This window comes from Pleurodeles waltl, chromosome 5 (genome assembly GCF_031143425.1).
Source record: "Pleurodeles waltl isolate 20211129_DDA chromosome 5, aPleWal1.hap1.20221129, whole genome shotgun sequence".
Taxonomy (NCBI): Eukaryota; Metazoa; Chordata; class Amphibia; order Caudata; family Salamandridae; genus Pleurodeles; species Pleurodeles waltl.
In genome coordinates this window covers 6,968,697-6,994,944 of record NC_090444.1, presented here as the reverse complement: position 1 = coordinate 6,994,944, position 26,248 = coordinate 6,968,697, and positions in this window count along the sequence as shown.

Sequence of the window (26,248 nt, the reverse complement as noted above, 5' to 3'; positions counted from 1 at the left end):
TATGGACTGTGGCTTTGCTCTCCCCAGGATGGGCCAGTGGGCGGGCCACCCACTGTATGGACTGTATGGACTGTGGCTTTGCTCTCCCCAGGATGGCCCAGTGGGCAGGCCACCCACTGTATGGACTGTATGGACTGTGGCTTTGCTCTCCCCAGGATGGCCCAGTGGGCAGGCCACCCACTGTATGGACTGTATGGACTGTGGCTTTGCTCTCCCCAGGATGGGCCAGTGGTGGTGGAGTCCCCTCGTGGATCTGGCGTCGTGTACTCAAGTGGCTGAGGTGCCCCCCCTTCCCTTCCCCCTGAGGTGCCTGTCCTTTTTTCAATCTGATGCCCCTGCAGTGTTCTCTCCGTGGAGTTCTTGTCGTGGGACTGGGCCTTGCCCATTTGCCCTGGACCCCTGTGGTCCACGGACAGTTGTTGGACTACAGTTGGTAGATGTATATAATTTGTACATAGTTTATTTATTTTTTAAATATTTATCGATAACTATTTTCAATATATATGCCTGTTTCAGTACTCTTCCTTTGGTCTTTGCATTATTTCGGAAGGGGGGAGTGTTGGGGGTTGTGACAGTGATCTGTGGGAATGCATTGATGTGTGTGTTGTAGTGGGTGTGGGTGGGTGGGTGTGTGCCGGTAATTTTTTCCCTCCCCTGTGTCGTAGGTGCAGTACTCACCGATGTCTTCCGCGCCGCCGGGCGTGCTCCTGGAAGAGGAGCAGGTATAGGAGTGCGGGGATGACCTGCAACTCTGGTTCCATGCTCTCGGAATTCCGCGTGGAGTATGTTGAGGTGAGCGTTTTCCCGTTTGTAGTCTGTTTCCGCCGTGTTTTTATCAGCGGTGCTCCCGCCCCGGAAAATGTGGCGGATTGGTGGGTCGTGATCGGGTAGGCGGTACATTGTCTCCCGCCGGCCTGTTGGCGGTGACCGCCAGGCTGTTTGTTTGTACCGCCGTGGCGGTCGGATTGTTGAGGCGGCGGTCTCTGTTGGCGGTAACCGCCAGGGTCAGAATTCCATTTTTTGGACCGCCAGCCTGTCGGCGGTATGGCCGCGGCTTTAACACCGACCGCCAAGGTTGGAATGAGGGCCTTAGTGTGTGTGCACCCTGGCACTAGCCAAGGTGCCCCCACATCGTTCAGGGCAAATTCCCCAGACTTTGTGAGTGCGGGGATACCATTACACGCGTGCACTATACATAGGTCACTACCTATGTATAGCGTCACAATGGTAACTCCGAACATGGCCATGTAACATGTCTAAGATCATGGAATTGTCACCCCAATGCCATTCTGGCATTGGGGAGACAATTCCATGATCCCCGAGTCTCTAGCACAGACCCGGGTACTGCCAAACTGCCTTTCCCGGGGTTTCACTGCAGCTGCTGCTGCTGCCAACCCCTCAGACAGGTTTCTGCCCTCCTGGGGTCCAGCCAGGCCTGGCCCAGGAAGGCAGAACAAAGGACTTCCTCAGAGAGAGGGTGTTACACCCTCTCCCTTTGGAAAAAGGTGTCAGGGCTTGGGAGGAGTAGCCTCCCCCAGCCTCTGGAAATGCTTTGATGGGCACAGATGGTGCCCATCTCTGAATAAGCCAGTCTACACTGGTTCAGGGATCCCCCAGCCCTGCTCTGGCGCGAAACTGGACAAAGGAAAGGGGAGTGACCACTCCCCTGACCTGCACCTCCCAGGGGAGGTGCCCAGAGCTCCTCCAGCGTGCCCCAGACCTCTGCCATCTTGGATTCAGAGGTGTGCCGGCACACTGGACTGCTCTGAGTGGCCAGGGCCAGCAGGTGACGTCAGAGACTCCTTCTGATAGGCTCTTACCTGTGTTGCTAGCCTATCCTCCTTCCTAGGTAGCCAAACCTTCTTTTCTGGCTATTTAGGGTCTCTGCTTTGGGGAATTCTTCAGATACCGAATGCAAGAGCTCACCAGAGTTCCTCTGCATCCCTCTCTTCACCTTCTGCCAAAGGTTCGACCGCTGACTGCTCAGGCCGCCTGCAAAACCGCAACAAAGTAGCAAAGACGACTACTGCAACCTTGTATTGCTGATCCTGCCGCCTTCTCGACTGTTTCCTGGTGGTGCATGCTCTGGGGGTAGCCTGTCTCCTTCCTGCACCAGGAGCTCTGAAGAAATCTCCCGTGGGACGATGGAATCCTCCCCCTGCAACCGCAGGCAACAAAAGACTGCATCACCGGTCCTCTGGGTCCCCTCTCAGCACAACGAGCGTGGTCCTTGGAACTCAGCAACTCTGTCCAAGTGACTCCCACAGTCCAGTGACTCTTCAGTCCACGTTTGGTGGAGGTAAGTCCTTGCCTCCCCACGCTAGACTGCATTGCTGGGTACCGCGTGATTTGCAGCTGCTCCGGCTCCTGTGCACTCTTCCAGGATTTCCTTTGTGCACAGCCAACCCTGGGTCCCCGACAATCTAACCTGCAGTGCACAACCTTCTGAGTTGTCCTCCGGCGTCGTGGGACTCCCTTTTCTGACTTCGGGTGGACTCCGGTTCACTCCTCTTCCAAGTGCCTGTTCCAGTACTTCTGCGGGTGCTGCCTGCTTCTATGAGGGCTCCCTGACTTGCTGGGCGCCCCCTCTGTCTCCTCATCCAAGTGGCAACAACCTGGTCCCTCCTGGGCCACAGCAGCATCCAAAAACCCTAACCACGACCCTTGCAGCTAGCAAGGCTTGTTTGCAGTCTTTCTGTGTGGGAACACCTCTGCAAGCTTCTTCACGACGTGGGACATCCATCCTCCAAAGGGGAAGTTTCTAGTCCTTTTCTTTCTTGCAGAATCCACAGCTTCTACCATCCGGTGGCAACTTCTTTGCACCCTCAGCTGGCATTTCCTGGGCATCTGCCCACTCTCGACATTGTCGAGACTCTTGGACTTGGTCCCCTTGTTCCACAGTTGCTCAGGTCCGGAAATCCACTTTGGTTGCTTTGCTGGTGTTGGTCTTCCTTTCAGAAACCCCCTATCACGACTTCTGTGCTCTCTGGGGGTTATAGGTGCACTTTACACCTACTTTTCAGGGTCTTGGGGTGGGCTATTTTTCTAACCCTCACTGTTTTCTTACAGTCCCAGCGACCCTCTACAAGCTCACATAGGTTTGGGGTCCATTCGTGGTTCACATTCCACTTTTGGAGTATATGGTTTGTGTTGCCCCTATACCTATGTGCTCCTATTGCAATCTACTGTAACTTTACATTGCTTGAATCACTTCCTTTTGCCATTACTGCATATCTTTGGTATTGTGTACATATATTTTGTGTATATTTGGCATCCTCATACTGAGGGTACTCACTGAGATACTTTTGGCATATTGTCATAAAAATAAAGTACCTTTAGTTTTAGTATATCTGTGTATTGTGTTTTCTTATGATATTGTGCATATGACACCAGTGGTATAGTAGGAGCTTTGCGTGTCTCCTAGTTCAGCCTAAGCTGCTCTGCTATAGCTTACTACTATCAGCCTAAGCTGCTAGAAACACCTCTTCTACACTAATAATGAATAACTGGACCTGGTACAGAGTGTAAGTACCCCTTGGTACCCACTACAAGCCAGGCCAGCCTCCTACACCTGCAGTGTATGTGAGCTCTACAGTGTGCATGTATGTGTGCTCTACAGTGAGCCTTCAGTGTACATGTGCTTTGCAGTGAGCCTGCAGTGTGCTTTGCAGTGTGCATGTATGTGTGCCCTGCAGTGAGCCTGCAGTGTACGTGAGCTCTGCAGTGTGCATGTGTGTGTGCTCTATAGTGAGCCTCCAGTGTATGTGTGCTTTGTAGTGTGCATGTATGTGTGCTCTACAGTGAGCCTGCAGCGTACGTGAGCTCTGCAGTGTGCATGTATGTGTGCTCTACAGTGAGCCTGCAGTGTGCGTGAGCTCTGCATTGTGCATGTATGGTTGCTCTACAGTGAGCCTGCAGGGTATGTGTGCTTTGCAGTGAGCCTGCAGTGTGCTTTGCAGTGTGCATGTATTTGTACCCTGCAGTGAGCCTGCAGTGTGCGTGTGCTTTGCATTGTGCATGTATGTGTGCTCTACAGTGAGCCTGCAGTGTACATGTGCATTGCAGTGAGCCTGCAGTATGCTTTGCAGTGTGCATGTATGTGTGCTCTACAGTGAGCCGGCAGTGTACGTGTGCTTTGCAGTGAGCCTGCAGTGTGCTCTGCAGTGTGCATGTATGTGTGCCCTGCAGTGAGTCTGCAGTGTGCTTTGCAATGTGCATGTATGTGTACCCTGCAGTGAGCCTGCAGTGTGCGTGTGCTTTGCATTGTGCATGTATGTGTGCCCTGCAGTGAGCATGCAGTGTATGTGTGCTTTGCAGTGAGCATTCAGTGTGCTTTTCAGTGTGCATGTATGTGTGCTCTACAGTGAGCCTGAAGTGTACGTGTGCTCTGCAGTGTGCATGTATGTGTGCTCTACAGTGAGCCTGCAGTGCGCTCTGCAGTGTGCACGTATGTGTGCTCTATAGCTAGCCTGCAGTGTAAGTGTGCTCTGCAGTGTGCATGTATGTGTGCTCTACAGTGAGCTTGCAGTGAGCCTCCTGTGTAAATGTTATGTGGAAGATGATGGATAATGTGGCAAATGCGGCAAATCTATAACTAGGTGAAAATCCCCGCAGCTGCACAATACCAGTGTCCCTGCCTCTAGTTCTGAAGACTGATATCTATCTGACAGAGAAGAGAACTGTTGTGCTCCAAGTATGATGTGAAGCTGCTGCACAATCTATTACATGAAGCTCATTATGGGCCATGTGTACGAACACTTTTCCCCATAGACACAGAATGGGTAAAAACCTTTGCTACATCTGGCCCTATGTGACAGTCAGGGCTCGGCCGAAGCCCTGCTGCCAGACAACGAACAGCTCACACACCAGAGACAGGCTGCAAGTAAGCATGAAAAAGAAACTTTGCAAAGCCAATTGATCTCCCTTATGTGAGGTATCAAATGTGTAAATGTTTTTGCCAAGACATGAATCAGACATTGAAAAAGTCAATACCTCCCGTAGGCGAGAACTGTTGGCTTTTTGTCCACCGTTCCCTTAAGTCACCCTGAGTCACGTATTGTTCACCTCTGTGTTTCTCATATTTCTATGTTTTGCTTAGTTGTCATTTTGAACCTTAAAAAAGACAAATCTGTCGCCTTCACTGTAATTCAACCAAATAGTTTGACTTGACCAATCCCTTACTCCTAGGATTTGTGTCTCCCTGTACCTCTTATTTGCAGTTCAGTGTTGGATGTTTTACCCTACACACGTTTCTTGTTGACATTCGTTCTTATTTAAGACACAACACTGTCACAGTAACATCACTAAAAGGATCAAATACTGCTAAAAGACACTCACATTGACATTGCCTATTGCTCGGAGCTTGGGCATTGCAGAGACCTATTGGCTTTGCCAATGCTTGTTCCTGGTGGAAATACCATGTCCTTCATGCTGTGCAACGCAATTAGCAACAGTGCTGCAAATGGATAAGCCCACTTGTGTGCAGCAGGGCATATTTCATACAATGTGGCCTCATTTCTTGAAACGGGAGGGCTCAGCTTTAGTCTTCCCAGAATAAAGCCATGTTGGCAGTGTGAGCTGCATTAATACAACGATAAACAGATATTGTATGCAATTTGCTTCCGTCATAAGCAGACATGTTCATCAGATACGTACACACATGCCGCACTTCCAAAATAGGACTACAGGATCTTAGCTGCAACCTTGAAAAAAGTGGCTAATTCTTACATATCTGGTTATGCTTACTTGCTAACAAGTGGGAGTGCATTTCATCTCACCACCTGCCCTCCTCACACTGTGCAACATTTCTTAAAAAGACACATTGATAAAGCCAATATATTTTGCATAGGCAAAACCTATTGCCTTTGCCAATGCTTGTTCCAAAAAACTTTAAACCTGAGCAGGACAACGTGGCTGAAAGATAAACGACAGATCACAAGTAATGGACACAGGGCCGTAGATACTGACTGTAAGTGACAGGCAGTGAATAGACCCCCTGGGTACAAGAGATGGGGACATGATAGAGGTGTAAGTGTACGAGATGGGGACACGAGATAGGTGTAAGTGCAAGAGATGGGGACACGAGAGAGGTGTAAGTGCAAGAGATGGGGACACGAGAGAGGTGTAAGTGCAAGAGATGGGGACACAAGAGAGGTGTAAGTGCAGGAGATGGGGACACGAGAGAGGTGTAAGTGCAAGAGATGGGGAACACGAGAGAGCTGTGGCTGTAAGAGATGGGGATAGAAGCGAGATGTGGGTCCAAGAGATGAACACAAGCGTTGTGGGTGTAAGAGATGTGGAGAAAAGAGAGGTGTGGGTGCAAGAGATGGACACAAGAGGTGTGTGGGTGTAAGAGATGTACGGTGTTGGATGCAGGCTGTTTGCGTCGCTGGATTCCTCCAACAAGCCTTGGTTCAAGCAAGTACATGGTTTGTGTCAAAAATGAGCTGCCTGGACCCACGAGGGACCTGGGGGTCTCAACTCATACTGAGGAAACAGAGGGGGCTCTCAGCACTTCAGAGACCCCTTAGAAGACCAGACAGCACCCACGGGAGTCCCAGAACACAGGGACAAAGAAGATGCAAAGTGTGGTCATCGAGGCACTACACTGGAAGGTCCCACGTCGCCGGAGAACAACTCAGGGAGCTGTGTGTCGCAGGATGGAGTGCTGGGGACCTGGGCTTCGCTATTCACAAAGGATTCTTGGAAGAAGTGCACAGAAGCCCAAGGAGCTGCAGAAGGCAAGGTGCACAGGGGTTATGTCACAGCATGGGGAGGCAAGCTCTTACCTCCTCCAAATGTAGACAGCTGGTCCTTTGGACAGTCTGGGTCACATCGGTCCACCACCTGTGTTACAGGGAGCACGCTTATCGTCAGGAAAGGAGTCCCAGAGTACCAGTTGTCATTGCAGAGGAGTGCCTGCAGAAGCAGGGAAGTGACTCCGTCACTCCACTGGAGATTCCTTCGGTTCTTCTAGTGCAGGATGAAGAAAGGCAGTCCTCAGAGCGTGCACACCTTGAAAACTGTTGCAATTGCTGGCTGGAGCTGAAGTTGCAGGTCACAGGAGTTGTCCTGGATACTTTGTTGCAGTTCCAGCGGTTCCTGGAGCAGTCTGCAGTTGATCCGATGGTCAAAAGCTGAAGCAGTGGACGCAGAGGAGTGCTGCAGGAATCTTGCAAACCAATTCTGAGGAATCACCCAGAGGAGAGACCCTGTATAGCCCTCAGAGGGGGATTGGCTACCTACCCAGGTATGCACCTATCAGGAGGGGTCTCTGACGTCACCTGCTGGCACTGGCCACTCAGATGATCCCAGAGGGACCCCACACCTTGGAATTTAAGATGGCTAACCCCAGGGACACTCTGGAGGAGCTCTGGGCACCACCCCTGGGGTCGTGATGGATAGAGGAGTGGTCACTCCCCTTGCCTTTGTCCAGTTTTGCGCCAGAGCAGGGACTGGGGGTCCCTGAACCGGTGTAGACTGGATTATTCAAGGAGGGCACAGTTTGTGCCCTTCAAAGCATTTCCAGAGGCTGGGAGAGGCTACCCCTCCCAAGCCTGTAACACCTATTTCCAAAGGGAGAGGGTGTAACACCCTCCTCCCAAAGGAAATGCATTGTTCTGCCTTCCTGGGACTGAGCTGCTCAGTCCCCAGGAGGGCAGAAACCTGTCTGTGAGGGGGCAGCAGCTGGGGCTATAGTGGAAACCTCAGAGAGCTGGTTTGGCAGTTCTGGGCTCCATGATGGAGCCCCCATGGTGCATGGAATTGCCCCCCCAATACCAGAGTTGGATTGGGGGGACAATTCCATGATCTTAGACACCTCACATCACCATATTCGGAGTTACCATTGTGATGCTACATATATGTATTGGCATATATGTAGTGCACGCTTATAATGGTATCCCCGCACTCACTGAGTCTGGGGAGTTGGCCCTGGACAACGTGGGGGCACCTTTGCTAGTGCAAGGGTGCCCTCAGACACAGTAACTTTGCACCTAGCCTTCAGTAAATTAAGGTTAGACATATAGGTGACTTATAAGTTACCTTAGTGCAGTGAAAATGGCTGTGAAATAATGTGTACACTATTTCACTCAGGCTGCAGTGGCAGTCCTGATGAAAGGTTTGTATAAGCTCCTTATGGGTGGCAAAAGAAATGCTGCAGCCCATAATGATCTCCTGGAACCCCTTTGCCCTGTGTACCTAGGTACTATATACTAGGGACATATAAGGGGAGTCCAGTGTGCTAATTGGAATTGGAATATGGAGTCACTAAAGTGTAGTGACAAATTTGGTAAGTAGAGAGAGCATAAGCACTGGAGTTCTGGTTAGCAGAACTTCAGTGACGCAGTTAAGCATACTGACAACACACATAGGCCACAAACTATGAGCACTGGTGTCCTGTCTAGCAGTATCCCATTGAGACAGGCAAAACACACTGATAAACAGGGTTTTAAACTATGAGCACTGGGGTGCTGGCTAGCAGGATCCCAGTGAGACAGTAAAAACACACTTACAAACACTGACAAACAGGCCAAAAATGGGGGTAACCATGCTAGGAAGAGGCTACTTTCTCACAATGGGGGACACCAGAGAGGTGTGGGTGTAAGAGATGTAGACTCGAGAGATGTGTGGGTGTAAGAGATGGGGACACAAGAGGTGTGGGTGCAAGAGATGGGGACACAAGAAAGGTGTGCGTGCAACAGATGAGGACACTAGAGAGGTGTGGGTGCAAGAGATGGGGGCACGAGAGATGTGTGGGTGTAAGAGATGAGGACACAAGGTGTGGGTGCAAGAGATGGGGACACAAGAAAGGTGTGCGTGCAATAGATGCGGACACTAGAGAGGTGTGGGTGTAAGAGAAGGGGACACAAGAGAGGTATGTGGGTGCAAGACATGATTACACGAGAGAGGCCCTAGACAGAAGCCAAACAACTTATTGCTCAGGCCCACTTTACTCATTCATTACTAATAATGCTGAGGTGACTCTGTGTTGTTAATAATCAGTGTCTTGATTAATCTCATTCCTGATGACATTTAAAGTCATTCAGTTCATGAGAACAACCAGTCCATATAGTATTGATAGCACCTAGATAATGCCACAGCTCTTCTTCTAATTACAACCACGCTGTTATAGCCACACAGGCCACACACCCTCATTAATAACATTGACACTCTCTCAGTTCTGAGTTCTTCCCAGACTCACTCTGCTGTAGGTAGCGCCTAGACCCACTGTGCTCTTCCTAGCCCCTGCAGTGGTTCTGCTAGAGGTTGCGCCTAGAGCTGCTGCTCTAAATAGTGTCTACATCTGTTCTGTTCAGGGTCATACCTTATTGTATCCATGATATTTCTATATCTGCTCTGCTATAGATAGCGCCTAGATCCACTATGTTCTTTATTTATTTATTTATTTGTTTGCGGAGTTTTATATAGTGTGAACGTGACCCTACAGGGTGTTAGAGCACTGTAGATATAGCATAGAAGTCCTATATACAAGGGATATATACAAACATGATCCTTCAGGGTGGCAGAGTATTCCATATTCTCGCGGCTAGACCAGAAAAGGAGCGGTTGTAGGTCTTTTTGTATTGAACTTCTGTGGTTTTAACAGTAATGAGTTAGAGCTTCCACCAGATCATTCAAGTTTTGTGGCCAGGTAGACAGATGCGTTGTGGTGAAGGCCGTGTGTGTCATGCAAACTATCTTCAACTGAGTTCTAGCTTCGAATGGAAGCCATTGCGGATTTGTTTTTCCTTAGATGGTCTAGTTGGTAGTTGGCTCCTCTGGTGGTGGTACGGATATGATCTTGCATATTGAGGTGTTTGTCCAGCGCTATACCTAGTGATCTAGTGGAATCCATCAAATGTGGGGCGCAGTTGAGAGCAGTAAGTTGTTTGAGCCAATCGTCTATGGGGGCAGTGTGGTTGTGAGGGGCGGTCAGGAGGAATTCAGTTTTGAGAGGGTTAACAATGAGGCGATAGCGGGTCAGCCATTGCAGGGTTTTCTGGAGGGTGCAGTTGAGCAGTTTGATGTCCTCTGGTGAGGTGTACAACTAGTAGTAAATGTTAGAGAGATTCAGAGGTTTGGTAAGAGGTTCCATGAAGATGCTGAATAAGGTGGATGAGAGGGTATATCCTTGGATAACTCCAGGTGAATGCTGTGCTGTCTGATGGGTTTGATTGACTTTGAATCTTCGAGCTCTCTTGCGAAGGAAAGAGGCAAACCATTTTTAGACAGGACCAGACAGCCTCATCCCATTCTCACGAAGGTCAGTCACACTATCGTGTTTGACAGTGTCGGGATGCTGGTGACAGGGCGATAGTTGTTGAGGTCAGACCGGTCTGAATTCGGATTTTTTTAATAATAAAAGAGCCAATCTTAAGGCGGTCGTAAAATAAGCCCTGAGGGAGAGATGATTTAACAATGTTGGTCCAAAGGGGGGAGTATGGAAGGGATAAACTGTTTGAAGAGCTTAGCGGTTAGAGGATCATTGAAATGGTTGGAGTGTTTTATTGTTGCTATGCATTAGCGCCTGGGTAGCATCCACACCTGCTCTGGGTCCCTCCTTATTGTTCCATTAACATTCCCGGTCTCTCTCTGCTATAGATAGCGCCTGGATCCACTTTGCTCTGCATAGGACCCTCACCCGCTGTGCTCAGCGTCGTCACTTGCCGTGCTCGGGATATTCCTGTTTCCGCAGTGTGAGAGATTTCGCCCAGACTCACTGCGCTTTGCATAGCACCTACAGCCTCCCTGCTTGGATTTTTCCAGGTGTTGCTCTATTCTCCATTGCGCCTAGACCCATTGTGAATATAGCCCAGGTTAATAAACCATTCAAACACCAACCACTCTCAAGGGTCAGTTGAGATGGGTGACTTTAGAAAGATTGTAAATCAACTGTTCCAATAATACTGGGGCCACGTTTGCTCTGCACCGTGTACTCTTTAAGGTAGTAGCTCTCATTGTAAAATTGTAATGACAATTTAAACAACATTTTAAGCCATTCTGAGCTGCAGGAGCACACATAATAAAAATGTAAAACCCATCTAAAGCCAAATAAAAAATAAATTACTACGCTTGTTTCCCCTGAGGCTTGCTGTTATGTGTGATTCTGCTGAAACTTTACCAAGATATTGACGTACCCGACTAGGACCCCCGAGCCCCACTATTAACTACAGGATGATGTTATTAGGATCTGGGACACCCCACTTTTCCCTACTGTATACGCATTCGTGAGAGAGAATTCTGGTTTCTTGCCATGATTTTGAGAACAGTCAGGTCTTTATTGCTTTTCTGAATCCTAGATCAGTATTTATGGTCCGTATTCTCTTTCGAAGTGTGCTCCTCGCGTTTTCTGTTCGGAGAAAGACCTCCCACCAATGCAAGTTTGTACCAAGGGAAGACCCATTCTTGAAATGACGAGTTTAGGTTGTGAAAAGGTTGGTCCGTCCCATGAAAGGCTCATTTTGAAATACTCCAAATCACATACATCATCTACTGGATGCAAGTGTAGAACCCCTAAGTGCAGGGGTAATTCCGTCAACGAATCTGTACAAAACTTTCATCTAGAGTTTAATCCAGTTTGGGTTCTGCATTGTGCAGACCCTCCAAGTGGGGGACACAAGTGTTTTTTCCCACTATAATTCCCTGGGTAAACTTTGCTCTCCTATACAGAAACAGAAAAGCAGCATGAACGTAGAACTTCACTGAAGGAACTATCTTTTCTTGGAATGGTTGAAATCCATTCAGTAGATTTCGAGGAATTGGTGTTTAAAAAGATTTTTGTTGGGTTTGAAATGGTTAACAAATTGAATTATTTAAACTGCTAATACACTGAGATTAGCACATCTGTGTTAGTGGACTTTTGTAGACCCACAGTTTATAAGAATAACTCATTCCTAGTTCTGTGTCATCCATGTTTGAAATGGTTAACAAATTGAATTATTTAAACTGCTAATACACTGAGATTAGCACATCTGTGTTAGTGGACTTTTGTAGACCCACAGTTTATAAGAATAACTCATTCCTAGTTCTGTGTCATCCATGTTTGAAATGGTTAACAAATTGAATTATTTAAACTGCTAATACACTGAGATTAGCACATCTGTGTTAGTGGACTTTTGTAGACCCACAGTTTATAAGAATAACTCATTCCTAGTTCTGTGTCATCCATGTTTGAAATGGTTAACAAATTGAATTATTTAAACTGCTAATACACTGAGATTAGCACATCTGTGTTAGTGGACTTTTGTAGACCCACAGTTTATAAGAATAACTCATTCCTAGTTCTGTGTCATCCATGTTTGAAATGGTTAACAAATTGAATTATTTAAACTGCTAATACACTGAGATTAGCACATCTGTGTTAGTGGACTTTTGTAGACCCACAGTTTATAAGAATAACTCATTCCTAGTTCTGTGTCATCCATGTTTGAAATGGTTAACAAATTGAATTATTTAAACTGCTAATACACTGAGATTAGCACATCTGTGTTAGTGGACTTTTGTAGACCCACAGTTTAAAAGAATAACTCATTCCTAGTTCTGTGTCATCCATATATGGTTGCGGAAATTGTCTGTGAATTTGAATGACTGGCCGCAACATGAGAAAAATGTTGCTACTCTCATTTTTTAATCAGTTACTCCCTCCTCAACTCTTGAAAAAAAAAAAAGGAAATGGCACACTCACTGAGGGTACGTAACCCCTGACCCCTCTGGCCATGTTAGGAGCCCCAAAGAGTTCCCCATCAAGCAAGAAATGTTTTAAAAGGTATATTTTGTTGTGGAATTTGCAGCAAGAGTAGTTCATGGCCCTTTGTTGGACCTCCTGCAGTTTTGTGAACCCCAAGTAGCTGACTTTATAAAGAATAGATTAAAATGGACCACATCTGGTAAACTCTGATGCAGCAGCAATCAGATACACAAAGGCAGCTCCAAAAGGAATTTACAACATCATTAGCAGGAGTCAGGAACTGATAAAGCTGGAATGTGTCCTGTGCACTGAAGAGTTGCAGTAAGTGTCCTGCTATCACATGAGGCTCTAAACACACAGGCAGCGCTAGAGTAATTATTAAGTACAACCCAAAACACTGGCACTGAGGGGCACTACTTCCTGTGAAAGAGTAAAATGTAGTCTCTCAAAGTGAAGTTAGTCAGTGGCTGAAGTAGGCAGGTCCACTGCCCCGTGCTGTATTCAGTAGTGGGCGGAAGCAAAATGTGAAAGGCAGAAGGACTGACCAATGGATGGAGAACTGAAAGCTCCTTTCTGTAAGTATGTTATATGTGTAATTTTTGAAAAATAAAAGTTCTTGACTAACACCAGACTGAAAATGGTGCATGTGTCATTCTGTTGGTGTGCATATTTATGGAGAAAAATGTGCATACCTACAGAATGATGTAACAGTAGCCACATAATTGCACCTTTTGTTTTTTCTTTCTTTTTTCTGATGTTGTGCAGCACTGGGAAAGCCTATACGTCTAAAAGGTGAGAGGTATTGACTGCCAGCATGTGTGCTTAAAATGGTTGTAAACCTCCTTTTCCATGTGTAGCTCTGCTCCGAGCCTCAGATCTCTGGAGTTACACTATGTGGAAGATGCTCAGATTACCTGCCCGGGTCCTATCCCAGGCTCTCTGATAGTATAAAGGGCTCCCTTGCAGCAGTTGCTTATGTTTCCTGCCATTATTGCTCTCTGTTGCATGGTCCATTCACTGCAAAGGCTCCATCTTGTATTATGTGTTCGGCCGTGTGATAATAGGAAGCATTCCATTGATAAGAAGGGAGACATCTTGTCTCTATGGATTTTACATTGTAGTGTGGTGGGGAGAGGGTCTTACTCACTGAACAAGGAACCTTCTCTGGTGTCTTGGTTTCTCCTTGAGGCCACACTCCTCGCTAGAAGGAGATCACGAAAGGATCGTATGCCCTTACTCTCTGCCTATTGCATCTTTACATTGAAAGTGTAATCTAGAATTTCTTCAGCGTACTTGTCTATATGGACAATTAAATGACTCACTAAATGCCAATGGATTTCTGTGAAGTGCTCTGCATTTCAGCTTACTCAGTGTTTCTTTTTCTTAATTTAACCAGTGAAATAAATGCAATGATAAACGAAAAAGGTAAAGGCATTAAGCATTACTTGCGTGGAAAGTGATGTTAAAACAGTATGCCTCAGAATCTGTTCACTTGAAGGCTAAAGCCTGGCCAAAGTCTACAGCAAAAAACCCAACCTGCCCAATGAGGTCTGTACCTGGCTCTTAGGCATCAGATGATAGTCGTTGAAGACATAACACACTGACATACCGAAGCAAGGCCGATGAGGTGCTTATTACGGAGGAAGAGCTAACCTGGTATCAGAAAGAACACACAGGACAGAAACCGTATGAATATCTAGAATGTGGCAACACATTCATTAGTCAGAGAAAGAGCAAGTGCGACATCAGAAACTTCATACTGGAGAAAAAGCATATTGATGGACTGACTGTTGAAAAGTGTTCTTTGTAATGAACGACCTAATGCAGCATCAGAGTGATCACGTAGAGGGGAAACCATCTAAATGTACAGGCTGTAATAAGGTGTTCCTAAAGAACAAAAATCGAATGTGGTGTTTGACCTGGCCCTTTTTACATTGTAATCCCAAAACATTTTGCCTCCTTCCTCATATTTTTTCTGACCAGTTTTTTGTTGGCTTTAGGACTCTGGGCACTTTACCACTGCTAAAGTGCAAATGCTCTCTGTATAAATTGTATTAGTGGTTGGTTAATCCATGATTGGAATATCTGATTCACTAGTAAGGCCCTAGTAAAGTGCACTATGTGTACCCAGGGCCTGTAAATCAAATGCTACTAGTGGTCCTGCAGCACTGATTGTGCCACCCACATGAGTAGCCCTGTAAACATGGCTCAGACCTGCTACTGCAGTGTCTGTGTGTGCAGTTTTAAACTGCCATTCCAACCTGGCAAGTGTACTCACTTACATACCCACACCTTCCCTTTTTATGCATGTAAAGCGCCCCTAAGGTAGGCCCTAGGTAGCCCCATAGCCAGGGTGCGGTGTATGTTAAAGATGGGCCATGTACTGATGTGTTTTACATGTCGTAACAGTGAAATGGTGCCAAATTAGTTTTTCACTGTTGCAAGGCCTATCTCTCCCATAGGTTAACATAGGGGCTGCCTTTAAATAAGTTTTAAGTGCAGTTTCCCTTTGGGAGCAGGTCGAGATGTGGAGTTTGGGGTCTTTGAACTCACAATTTTAAAACACATCTTTTGGAAAAGTTGGTTTTTAAATTGTCAGTTTTGAAAATGCCACTTTTAGAAAGTAGGCATTTTCTTACTTAAACCATTATGTGACTGTCTGCTTGTGTATTACCTGTCTGGGTCAGACTGACAGTTGGGCTGTTTGTGAATTTCCACTAGACAGTGGCACAAATGGAGCTGGGGTGTGGCCTCCATATCCTGATGGGCCATCTGGGCTAGAGTGGAGGGAAGAGTGGTCACTTACACCTGAAAGTGCTGTGCCTCCCTCATACAATGCAGTCTCCGGCCCCCTGGTGTGAGTCTGGAGCCAGGCCTGTGAAAGGCAGGATCTTGTCAACAACAGAAACTTTCCTTTGAAGTTTGCCAACTTCAAAGGCAGAAAGGGGTATAAGTAGTGCACCCAAAACCCCAGATTTTAGATTACTTCTGTATTCAAGAGGAACCTCTGCCAAGGAGAAGACCTGAAGAGCTGTAGGAGGAGTACTGCCCCTTTGCCTGTGACTGTGCTTTGCTGGGGTGGCCTGCATTTGCTGCTTCTGCCTGAAAGAGGACAAAGACTTGACTTTGTGGTATATTCCTACTTGTGAAGTGTCTCCAAGCGCTTAGACTGAGCTTGCCTCCTGTTTTGAAGTCTCTGGGATAGCGAAGACTTCACCAACCAGCCTCTGAGATTACTTGCTGTGGACTCTTACTTGCCAGGTGTGCCTATTCCAGTTCCTGGGCCCTTGGAAGTGAAAGCTGATAAAAAAACAAGTCCATCAACATTGGACGACATCGTATGCCTGGAGCCCACGATTTCACCTGCAACTGAAGCCATGGTCCTCGCTGAGACGCAACGACCCCACCGACATCGCAGGCCCAACATCGCAGCAGCCGCTGACGTCCCATGATCTTGTGAGATCAGTGTCGTTGTCAGAGGCTGGACCTCTATGTAGTGTGTAAAACTAGGCACACTATGCAGGGGGTCCAGGCAACCACATGATGGTTTCCAGAGGGAAAAATTAGACCACCTAAATGCTCCAATTTCTAAGGTAGCTGGTTGAGCAGTTAGACTAATCCAGGAGATGTGCTAAATATTAGCTGAACTCACAAATCCAATCATGCACCACCCACTCTCAATGAATAACTCAAGACCAGATTTTATAAAAAGACTTCAGACTTTTATATAAATGTTAAGACTTTCTGAGTTATGACTTTTTAAAGTTTTGATAAAGTTAGTCTTTCGGTGTGTAATTACGCACCATTGGAATCAATGCACAGTCCCCTTTAAAAATGCATTAAAAATTGTACGGTTGAGTCTCTTCTTTTGAAGGATGATCGCAGCAGTGTGTGGGCACCTTGTGTCAGTTGGAGATCCTCAGGCGGCTCCTGGTTCTGATGGGAGCAGCGTTGGAAAGTCTCTTGGCACAGGCACAGGGCGACCTGGAGGGGCCACTTGGAAAAGGAGCTTGATTTCAGATTTAAACGTGGTGCCTTGGGGGTCCCATTGGGCTGTTGAGGTCGCAAGGGGTTGGGGACCCATGGAGCACAGCTGGTTCCTCGTTGCAGGGCACAGGGCAGCCGGATACAGGGTGAGTTGGAGAGCCAGGAGCTGTGCCCAACGGAGTCCTTTGGAGCTGGATTTGAGTCTCTTTGAGGGCTGTGTGCAGGACAATGGGGCACTTTGGTCAGAGGTCCAGGGTGTTCCTGAAGTCCCTCGACTGGGGCTTCCTCCTGATCCTTTTCCAACTCCAAAGGTGCTGGTTTTCTGGTTATCCGATGTCAGCTGACCAGTAGCCAATGTATTAGCAAAACTCAGCCACTGGAGGGCACAGTGCCACCAAACTTGGCACACTTGTAGGTCACGTCCGGGCAGTCGTCATTGTGTCCTCAGGTCCAGCTGCAACTTCTGGTTGCGGCGATATCGGTCAATCGGTGAATTGACCCTCACCAGTTTGTTGGTTCTTGCTTGGTTTTTGAGTGGTGCCTCCACTCAGAAGGGAGATCTGGGGTGATTCTTGAAGCCTGGAGGTCCCCTGGGTTTCTTGGGGTCGGTCCAGTGTTCAGCTCCTCCACAGCATCGATGTTTGGGTCCGGGGTGCAGCAGGCAGGGTTTGGCGCCTTTTCTTGTGCAGCCGATCAACAGTTCTCTTGCTTTGGATCTGCTTTGGTGCTGGTCTTCTTTCTCTTTTCAAATCCGATTTCTGAATACTGAATTTAGTGGGCGTTTTAGGGGGTTCGTGGTTAGTGCCCAATGGGACACTTACCCTTGGGTGGCTACACCCACTACAGTGACCACTTCCTGTGGGAGGGATCACTTCCCTAAACCTAATTGGCTATGTTCCTGCCATCCAACAAGGAGGAAAATTAAATTAAGGGTCCACTTCGCCTACAAGCCCCTAGGGGTGGTGCATACTCAGTGAGGCCATTCCTCCTACCCTTTGTGTAGTTTCCCATCAGAAAAGGGGGGTTTGCAAAGGAGAAGGGCCATCTTCTGCTGGCAGCAGGCCTGGGGGCTCGATTTTCAGGGGCAGTAGCCCTTTGAGGCTCACCATCAGGGTGCTGCACATTCCTGAGGGAGGTGGTGTTAGCTCCTCCACACAGGAAGGGCATTGTTTTACAAACCAGAGAGACAGGGCTCTCCCCCAGGTTTGTATATTGGCTGTATGGATGTGGCAGGCTTGCTGGAATCAGTCAGCAACCACGCCAGGATAGTTAGTTTTTGCAGGGGGCACCTCTAAGGTGACCCCTGGGTACATTTTATAATAAATCCAGTACTGGTACCAGTTTGGATTCATCATTCTGAGTTGTTTGATACCAAACAACTCAGGGTTCAGAGTGGCCATCATGTAGCTGGGAAACTCGTATTGACCAGTGTCCAGCACATGTATTAAAATGTCTGCTCTGTTCACTCACTATGTCCCAGGTTTGGCAAGGACACAGTTGGGCCATATTGCTCATGCAATTATGCCCTTGCATATAGTATGGTGCACCCTGCCTTAGGGCTGGAAGGCCTGCTAGAGGAGTGACTTACCTATAACATATGCAGTGTAGGGTGGACAGGGCACACAGAGAGTGTGCCATATTGAGGTTGTACCAGGGCACTCAGCCTGCTATGGCAGTGCTGGCTGCATCTGGATGCATAGCTCTTGAGGGTGGCACGATCAGTGCTGCTGCCCTCAGGGGCTTGCCCATAGTACCCCATGCCCTGGGTACCTAAGTACCTTTTACTAGGGACTTATAGTGGTAACTAAAGGTGTATTCAATCACTTTTACAATGTTTTAGGGAAAGAACATTGGCACTGGCAACCTGGTTAGCAGGATCCCAGTGCACTCCAGTAGAAGTTGCATTCAGAAACCAGGCAAAAAGTGAGGGGTACTGCAACAAGGAGCCAGTCTCTCACAAGGACTCGCATGGTGAGGGGAACATTGTATTATTTATTTTGAAAAGGAAAATCCTATTTAGAAAAATCCTGCTTGCTTCAGAGCTCTGCCTGCCGACGGAGCCTGATAGCAAACAGGAACATGCATTTCCAGGAGCAGCTGGGACGGGAGAACCTGCCAATGCTTTATAAATGAACGGCAGCTTGGCGTCATTCATAAATTAGATAGGTAGAGTAGTCAGCCTGGTGGATGTAAAGTCCTTCACCAGGCCAACAGTGAATACTCCGTCTGTCAATAATTAAATCGGGCCCTAAGTGTCCGTGCTGCCGTACTCATACTCACAGCTACAAGGCAGTTTCTGGGTATTTACATTACCCAAAAGGATTACTTTTTAAATATTGTATTACCAGAACATAACTCTTTTGATATGCTCAACGTGTCACTCACACTGTCACTCATAAGCTTTGGAGTGTCACACATAAGTACACTGAAAGCATGAAAATGTCCCACATATATAAACTGAAACCATGGGAGCTATGTTGTTTCCATCCCTGCTGTGCTCTGCCTCCTGTGCCTCCGTCTCTGATGCCCTCCTCTTGTGCACATGTGTCCTGTGCCCACCTCCTGTGCTTTCTTCTCCTGCATCCTTGTATCCAGTGCCCACCCCTATGCCCTGTCTCATCTGCCCCCACCTCCTCTGCCTCTCCTTCTGTGCCTTGTCTCCAGTGCCTGTCTCTGTGGTGCCCTGCCTCCTGTGCCTTCCTCTGCCGCCTCCTGTATTCCTGCCTCCTGTGCATTCCTCCTGTACCCTCCTGTCCTGTGCCCTGCCTCCTGTGTCCCTGTCTCGCCTGCCCCCGCCTCCTCTGCCTCTTCTCTTGCGTCTTGTCTCCAGCGCCTCCATCTGTGGTGCCCTGCCTCCTGTGCCCTCCTCTGCCACCTCCTGTAATGCTGCCTCCTGGGCATTCCTCCTGTGCCCTCCTGTCCTGTGCCCTGCCTCCTGTGTCCCACTGGGAGAAAGCATGGGAGGGTTCCTCACATCCTTTGTTTATGGGTTAAGGCCAGAGATCAGCAACCAAATCACACAAGGGATCCTTTGTTGGCAGAGCAAATCTATTGACAAGATCTTACACTGCGAAATACTGCAACGACATGCTGGAAGCAAAACGAAAGGGGCTTAAAGAAAAGTATATGGTAGCCCAAAAACAGTTAGCACAGAATGGAAGAACTAGGGCCCAAATTTATAGCAGTGCCACTCTGCGCCACTTTAGAAACACAGAGGTGCGTCGTATTCAAAGAAATACAGTGCACCCCTGCGTTTCCCTCTGTGCTGGCGTTGAATTAAGCTGCCTGGTGCCAAAGCAGGTATCCTTGCTCTATAGTGCAAGGGTGTCTGCGTTGAGGGGATAGATTGTTCATGTTCAGGAAAGTGTCCCTTCCTGCACATTAACAAGCTATAAGGGCGATTTGGCACTTCTATGTGTGCTGCAAAATGCAGCACACATAGAAGTACCAAAGAGTAATTTTGAATGATTGTTTATATGCATGAAGGTGTCCCTTCCTGCATGTAAACAATTGTCCATGGCATTTTGCTTCTTCTATGTGTGCTGCAGAATGCAGCACACATGGACAAGCAAAACACGAGGAGGAATAAAAGCATTCCTCCTCCTTTTGCCATGCTAACGCCATCCCTGGGGTTGGGTTAGTTTTTGGCACTGCCTCAGGTTTACGTCAACCTGTAAACCTGAGGCAGCGTCAAAAGCAATGGGTGTTGCAGTGGAACGCCCCTCGCAACACCCATTTCACGCCCCTCTGATGCAGAAAACTGCATCGGAAGGGCCCATAAAAAAGTGGCATTACACCTCCTTGTAAATATGGAGCCATGCTTAGCGCCACTGGAGCGTCATGAAAAGTGATGCTCTGATGGCGCTAGGGGCCCTTCAGTGTGCCCCTAGGGGACTTAAGATTCTGCACGCAGGTCTCGAATTAGAACCTGGAACGGTAATGCAGAGAGTCTCCTTGAACTGGGAATGTCCCAGGTATGGGGAGAGGTCGAGGTAATGCGGCAGGAACAAACATCCGTGCTCTAAAGAAAGTCACCCAATGTCACATTTGTAACTGTGTAGGGCACTGTAAGCAGGAGTACCGTTACAATTCAGATCAGAATGTGATGAAAGGCCATGGAGTGGAACCCGCAGGCCAGGTAATTTTCCCCAGTACCTAGACCTTCTAAGGCTGCCTCGAGGGTCCCCAACTCTGGGTTATTTCAAACTTCCTTCAGCTACACATAGATGCAGGGAGGTGTTCCTCATCCCCAGCCAAACACCCCAGAACCTGATGATTCCTCATGGATGTACAGTTCCTATGATGTTCAACAGCTCCATGGATCTTAATCAGGACCAATGATGGTGGCTGAGGGGAGAGGAGGAGGGAAAACTGGACGCAGTGCTGGAAGTGGATCAGAGTGGACCATATGTGGATGGAGAGGTTAACGGACATCCCTTATCTTTCTTTATTGAGTTGAGGGCTACTCGCTCAATGGTCAGAACACTTGAGGTCCCCAACCTATCCCTTTCAGGAAAAGAAGACCAAGTTGTAGGTATTTCCAATCAACAGCACACCAACCAAATCACTGCCCCTGTACTAGTCAAGATAGGCGACATCAGAAAGCAACATCAATTTGTTATCTGTGACTCTAGTCCTGTTAACTTGCTAGGACAAGACCTTCTCTGCAAACTCAATTGTGTCATTTATTGTATACATGATGGGGCCGGGATGAGACCCAAACAGCCGATGCCAAGTTTAAATTACAATCTTCAGAACCTGTCATTAGATTACATCTGGTTATTACTACAGAGGGCCTTTCAGTAGATTTGATGCTGTTAAGGAAGAAGTCTGGGGTTTCACAAGGAAAGAGATTGGGTTGATTAAAGATACCAAGCCTTTAAAGATCACCCTTTGACCCAATGCCATGTTTCTGAAGGCCTGACCATTTAAGATTACTCCAGAAGCTATCACAGGGATCACCACTGTCATTGAGAGCATGATCGAGCAAGGGATCTTGAAGGAAGTCATTCGGAATCCATGTAGCACCCCAATAATGACGTTGCAGAAGGCAAACAAAAAGTTGAGGATCGTGTAAGACCTTTGAAAGATTAACGACATTTTTGTTCCATGCTATCCTGTGGTACCAAACACTGCTGTGATCTTGTGTGGTGTTGTGCTGCTTAAGGCTATACAGAAAGTCCATCCTACTTCAATCATATACTCAAAAAGAACCTAGAGACCGTGCAGTTACCATGTAGTTCAATATTGATTCAAAACGTCCATGTTCTCTCGATCACGTCGATGACTAAGGAAGCTTGCAAACCGGACACAGTCTCTCTCCTCAACCATTTGGCTAAGAGTTCTCACCAAAGAAAATGCAATATTGTCAGAGAGTGTCCCATGAATGCATAGAGGCAGTCCTTAGAATGTTCCCAACTACTCAGAGAGAGGTGAGGATGTTTTTGGGTACGGTTGACTACTGCTGACAGTGGATCCCAAACCTTTCCTTTGTGGTGAAGCGTTTAAATCAAGCTGATGAACACTGATGTCAGTGACCCAGTACCAAAGGATGATCGTTGCATGGAAGCCTTCCAGGAGCTCAAAAACGTGCTTTGCGGTCATCCTGTCTTGGAATGCCAGACTATAGGAATGATTTTGTGCTGTTTTTCCAGGAAAGAGATGGTTGTGTTCTGTCTGTACTAACAGAATCTCATGGGGAGCCCAAGCACCCTATCAGCTAATCTTCAGCTACTCTTGATCCAGTGGCATCAGTGTTGCCTGGATGCCTTGAAACAGTTTGCAGCGGTTAGCCTTAGCATTCAGCAGACTGAGGGAATAGTGATGGGTTACCACCTAATTGTCATGATACCGTACTCTATCCAAATTCTCATATCCTGCTTGACAAATAGCGGCCTAACCCTCTATGAGAGAACAATATTAGCAGCAGAAAACGTTTCCATGTAGGGGTGTAACACACTAAACCCTGCTTCTCTGTTGCCCCCCCCAAAGGAGATGATGAGGGCAATTCTGATCACAACTGTATCAGTGTTACTGAGTTGTTCACAGAGACAAGGCCTGATGTACTGGATGTCAGTCTGCCTGAGGATGACCACACCCTTTTTGTCTGGCTACTGATGTTGTATGCACTCTGAGTGGAGTTGTAAAGACATCCTACTTGTGCCATTTAATGTCTGCAAAAGTGCCTGGACTGACTCCCCTCACCTGAGACTGCTGTACTTCGGAAGGCTCACAAGTCACGATTTACACTGACAGCCAGTATGGGTTTGGAGCTGTGCATGATTTCTGTCAGTTGTGGCTACTGCAATGGTTTTTGACATCAGCCATCACTCCCATTTGCAACGAGCTGTATGTTTCAAATCTATTGGAAGCTTTGCAAATGCCATGGGAGATTGCTGTGGTGAAGTGCTGTCCACAAGAGCAGGAATAACCAGAGGCAATCGTTATGCAGATGTGATTGCCTTATAGTGTGCTCTTGAGTTGAACACCTACTTGGATAAACCATGCAACTCAGAAGGAGAGGCTGTTTCCAATATGTTACTCAATACTGTACACATTTTCAATGAGCTGAGGAAATTTTCAGTGTTCTGCCCCTGAACCAGAGCATGCCAAGTGGGAAAGGATGGGATCCCTAAAGGATGCAAGTGACATCAGGGTGTCTAGTAAAGGCAAATCAGTTCTTCTTGATTTCCTCATACCCGCAATGGTGCGCCATATGCACAGTCCAATCAATGAAGGTAGAAACAAAAGGGTATTCACATTCCAATTGTGTTGGTATTGTCCTCATTTTCAGGACAATGGCAGAGAGTTTGTGTCAGTGTTGCATGATCTGCGAATGCACAATGTAGGCAAGAAAGTTGCAGTGGCCATGAGCCACATTGAAAAAGCTGATGGTCCCTTCAATTGTTTCCAAATTGACTTGGTGGAGATGCCCCGATGTAATCAAATGAGGTATACCTCATTGTGTGTCTATCCTCATGATGGGTCGAGGCATATCCCACCAGGAAATGTGACAGACTAATGATTGGCAAACTTTTTTTGCAGGAGTTGATACCACGATTTGGGATGCTAGTTCATCTTGAATCAGATCAAGTAACCCATTTCAAAGCAAAATCATGCAGTTATTGTGCACAGTCCTAAAGATTGAACAAAGATTCCGCTGTAGCTACAAGCCAGAAGCATCAGAGGTTGTAGAGAGACTAGAATGATCAAAGCCAAGCTGGCCAAAGCCTGTGCTTCCATGTCGCTCAAATGGCCTGAAGCCCTTCCTTTGATGCTCATGAGCATTTGAAGTATCCCCCGCAAGAGAACCAGATTGTTGCTGTTAGAGGTGCTAATGGGGAAAGGTATGCAAATTCCTTCTGGTCCGGCAGCCGCCCTTAAGAATATCACAGATGACGTGGTCCTCGGGTACTGCGAGTGTTTATCTGATATAGTGCGTTCTATCTTTCATCAGGTTGACGTTGCAACTCCAGCTGTCTAAGAGAGTCCAGGGCATGACTTGAACCCTGGCAATTTTAGATCCTCATCAAGAAACACGTCTGCAAACACTGTTTGGAGAAGCACTGGATATCCTGATCACAAACTTTGCTGTCAAATGTGCTGGTCTCCCAAACTGGACACACACCTCCCATACCAAGATGGCAAGGCACGAGGAGGAAGAAGCAGAGCCCATATCCACTAATTCCTCAAGTCGCCCCAAGTTTCAGGTGTCTGAAGCATCAGAAGAAGATCAGACCAATGGTCCAGTCTCCACCGAGTGACCATCACTCAGGACAATAGGATGATGAGAGTGCTGTTGTCATTCCATCAACAGCTGTAATACTGACCACTGGGTTGAGAATTCGCATCCACTGGAACAGTGAGAACTCATGGAGGGCTGAAACTGATTTGCCTTAGCAGACCTTGCATGTAACAGAGGTAGGCGCGAGGCAAGGGAGCCCCACCTCAGAGAGCGATTCCGCCGCATCATAGCCAAAGATATCGAGCAATGCCAAGGGTCGAGGTCCAGCCAAAGATGGTTGGCCAAAGACTACAGTCGCCTGGAAAAGACTGTTGACAACAAAGAAGAGACAATTAGGGAAGACAGTTAGAGGAACAAGAGCAGGGCAATCTGGCTGACATTGTAGATGAATGTCTGGACTTAATCAGCACCAAATGGCCCAAGAGGGTGAGAAAGATCAATCAGAAGTATTTAGGTCCAAACTGGCCATACCTTGACAAGATCAGGCTTGACACCGATGAGATGAGCTAAAACCCAGTATAAAGGAATAATTAGCAGGAAAAGTAAAGGAGCAACAGTAAAATGCCGAAGCAAACAAGGCAGAAAAGAACCTTTTATGGGGGCACAGTGTGAAACTGCTGTCACAAGGAGCTGTTCAGCAGCAGCTGGGGGAGTGGTGCTCAGGAGGGGGTCATAGGCTACTCCTCTCCGGGTGCTCATTGGATGGGGTGCGCACCAGCAAGGGGACAGAGACGACGTGTCAGAGGATTTAGGAGTCAGATAGAGAGAAGATTCCTGGAGGAGCCCAGCTAAGAAGGAGGAGGAAGGGTTTGCTAAAAGCCAAGAAACATAGGTCGTCCCAGGAAGCTGGTCTAAGGAGTGGTGGACACCACCAGATGGGACGCATCAGCCCCCCTCAACTCAGGAAAGATGTGGCTGACGCATTTAGTGAGCCGTGACAGAGGTGGGTGGAAGGGATGAGAGGTTCATAAACCAATAGCTCTGGTGAACAGGTATACGCACTTGAAGGGTCTTAGAACTGTTATACTTTCAGGATTGTGATAACGAGTCTGGAAGAGAGATACAGGAGACACCCTGTTACCACACAGATAATCTCTCTTCACCCAAGATTTCTTTGTTCCCTCCACACAGGGCACTTTGATTCTTTATATTCATATTTTCTTGTTTTTCTGATCTATTTGGTTCTTTTTTTCCTTTTGTCATGGTATTGGGCACGGGTGGTAAACCCCTTTGGGAAATTAGCCATAAGACTAACAATAGCAGGGCCTGAAGGATGGGTGACACGAAAGAACCACAACTTCACAAACACCTGGGTGTAAAATAGAAAGCTTAGAAATGAGCATTTACCTTCCACACTGTCTGACTGCCTTTTGAAGGTACTGGTGGTGGAGACCATCTTCCGAGCCCTGGAAGAAAGTATAGAAACACATCACTATGCTGGTCAAGTTACCAAGGATGGGTACCCAGCTGTACCCCTGAATCGCTCAGACATGTCTTTGTGTTGTTTCATAACAAATCACCTTTTATTAACCAGGAATTCAATAACTCAGCCAAAATTTGCAAAATCACAAAGCCTCCAAAGGTGTATTTTGCCCCACCCTCTCACAGTTGATGTCAGAAGTGGAATCCGAGGGAATGGAGGCTATGATGACTAAGATGGCGGAAGCACACCAATGGTTGGAGAGTGCAATGGAACAGTTTTTGTCAGCTGAAACGGAAGACAGGGAGAACTTCCAAAAGACCAGGATGAGTCAGGCAGAAAGAAGTGACAAGGTGGCCCTGTGACAGGATACAGCCATAGGATGACTGGCAGATGTATTAGGCCAGCA